This window comes from Cyanistes caeruleus, unplaced genomic scaffold (genome assembly GCF_971803275.1).
Source record: "Cyanistes caeruleus unplaced genomic scaffold, bCyaCae1.hap1.1 HAP1_SCAFFOLD_176, whole genome shotgun sequence".
Taxonomy (NCBI): Eukaryota; Metazoa; Chordata; class Aves; order Passeriformes; family Paridae; genus Cyanistes; species Cyanistes caeruleus.
In genome coordinates this window covers 55,001-57,500 of record NW_028255964.1, presented here as the reverse complement: position 1 = coordinate 57,500, position 2,500 = coordinate 55,001, and the positions used below count along the sequence as shown (strand labels likewise).

At 78.9% G+C, this 2,500-nt stretch overlaps 1 non-coding gene across 1 annotated transcript; it reads left to right on the top strand.

Moving 5' to 3' along the window:
- The first annotated feature begins 2,105 nt into the window (after window positions 1-2,105).
- On the top strand, window positions 2,106-2,258 carry LOC147645746 (5.8S ribosomal RNA). Its single transcript, XR_015282189.1, has one exon. It is a non-coding gene; the product is annotated as a 5.8S ribosomal RNA (ribosomal RNA).
- Window positions 2,259-2,500: the final 242 nt, after the last annotated feature.

The window sequence follows — 2,500 nt, the reverse complement described above, 5'->3', positions numbered from 1 at the left end:
TCGCCGGGCCCCTCTCGGTCGGTGCGGTCGCCGCGGCGAGGTGTGTCACTCGGTCGGCCGGTCCGCCCCTCGCCCTCCCGCACCGGCGGGGCCACGGGCCGAGCCGCGGCGGTCCTCTCGGGCGCAGCGCCGGGCTGCTGAGGGAAACCCCGGGCCCCGAGTCAGGACGGCCGCGGTGGCGGCGGCGGATGTGTCAGGCGCGCCCCCGCCGGCGGACGCTCCCCCGAGGGTGGCAGCAATTGGGGGGGAGGCACCCCGGCGGGGCCATCCCAGGTCGTTTCCCTCGCCCCAGGGCCAGGTACCTAGCGCTCCGCGCCTGGGCGGTTCCCCGAGTCCTTTCCCCTTTCCCCCGCTCCCGCCTCGGCGTCGTCAAACGCCGGCCGGGGGCGCGGGGTTTGGGCTGGGACCCGAAAGGGCCGCCGAGGCCGGGCGGAGGTTTAAAGACTCGGGCGGCACGGCGCGCCCCGGCGGCGGCGGCGATGCCGGCGGCGGCGGCGGCGGCGGCGACGGGTACCCGGCCGGTGGCGGCGCGGCGTTCACTGAGGGGTGGGGAGCTACTCCCGCCGATCCCCTGCGGTGGCGTCCGTCGCGACCGGTCCCCCCCCGCTCGTCGTCGTCGTCGTCGTCGACTTCGTCGCGGCCGTCGTCGGCCGCGCCGTGCCGGGGAGGGGGCACCCAGCCCCCCTCCCCCCCCCTCTCCGCGGCCCGGTCTCGGCGGCGAGGCCGTGGCGCGCTGTCGGCCGCGGGGCCGATCCGGTCTCTTCGGAACGGGGCGGCGCCGGCGGAGAAGCGCCCCCGCGCGCTTCTCCGCCTTCTCTGCGCGACCTCGGGGTGGCGGCCCTCGGGCGCCCCCCGCGCTCCCTCGCCTCGGCCGCGCCGGCCGCGTCGGCGCGCATCTCCTCCTCCTCCTCGGGGCGTTCCTCGCCTTCCCCGGACGCGCGCGGCGGCGCCGTCCGCCGGCTCGTCCCCGGCCGGGACCGCGCGCCCCCCGCCCGGGCGAGCGCTCGTCGGTCGCCTCCGGCGGCCGGAGGTCCGGCGAGCGCGGGCGACCCCGTGCCGAGCGGCGGCGGCGCCGCTCGACGGGTGTCCCCCTGGTGGGACGGTCGGCCGGGAGGCCCCCGTCGTCGCCGGCGGCGGTCCCGGCCCGGGCCCCGCCCGTCGCTTCCCCGTCTCCCTTCCCGAAGGCCGCGTGTGGGCCGCAGGGAGAACCGCTCGAGGCCGTGCGGCGGGCGTCCGCCGCACGGCCCCCTCCCGCAGGGCGCGTGCCCGCGGAAGGGGCCCCGACGGTGCGAAGCGGCGGCGGCGGTCCCGGGAGTGCGGCCCCGGTGGCGGCGGGGCCTTTGCCTTCCGGCAGGCCTCGGGCGCTCGCGACGCCGGCTCGCGCCTCGGCGGCGCCCGCCTCCCGGCGCCGGCCGTCGGAGCGCGGCGGCGAGGCGCTCGCCTTCCGGCGGGGAGCGGTCCCCGGCCGGGGGCGGCGCCGGCGGTGCCGGCGGTCGTCGCGCGGCCGTCTCGGGCGCTGGCAAGGGGGCGGCCCGTCAGCGGGGAGGAGAAAGGCCGCGCCGCGCGCGGCGGGCGCGGTGGCGCTGCGCGGGGGGCCGATCCCCGCGCAGCGGTCGAGGTGGAGCCGAGCGCGCGGCGGGCGGCGGGCGGCCGCGGCCCCCCGGCCTCGTGCCCGCGTCGTCCCGTTCAGAGAGAAGAGGCCGGGCGCGGGCTACGGAGCCCCCCCGCGGTCCGGCGCGCGCCGCGCGGCTCTCCGCGCGGAGGCCGGGCCGAGCCCGGGCGCCTGGGCCGCCTCCGAAAGACGGCACGCGGGGCGGCGTCTCTCTTTTCCCCTCCCCTCGCCCGGGGGGAGGGGGGTGGTGGGGGAGAGGCGGTCGGGGGCGCGGGCCCCCCCGCCCTTTCTGGCCGGCCTTTTCGGAGCGTTCCGTGGGCGGCCTCGTGCCTTCCTTTTCTTTTTCCCCTCCGTTGGTCGTCTCGTTTGTGCTCGTACGGTCGGTCGCGAGGTCGCGCGCCCGCGCGTCCTCGCCGCAAAACCCGAGGGGGGCCGCTTCACGCGAGCGGTCCCGGCCCCTCCGCGCGTGCGGGGTCGGTGCCGAAAGCCAGACAACTCTTAGCGGTGGATCACTCGGCTCGTGCGTCGATGAAGAACGCAGCTAGCTGCGAGAATTAATGTGAATTGCAGGACACATTGATCATCGACACTTCGAACGCACTTGCGGCCCCGGGTTCCTCCCGGGGCTACGCCTGTCTGAGCGTCGCTTGACGATCAATCGCCGTCCCGGCGGGTGGGCCACCCGAGCCCTCCCCGGGCGGCGCGGCTGGGGTCGCCTCGCAGGCCCGTTCCCCTCCCCCGCGGTCCGCCGGCGGCGGCGGCCGCGGGAGGAGAAAAAGGGCCTTCGTCCCCCTAAATGCAGACTCGGGGAGCCGCTCCCGTAGCTCCCCGCTTCCCGGAGCGAGCCGCTGGGCCGGAGCTCGTCCTCGCGGGGGGGAAAAACCGGAA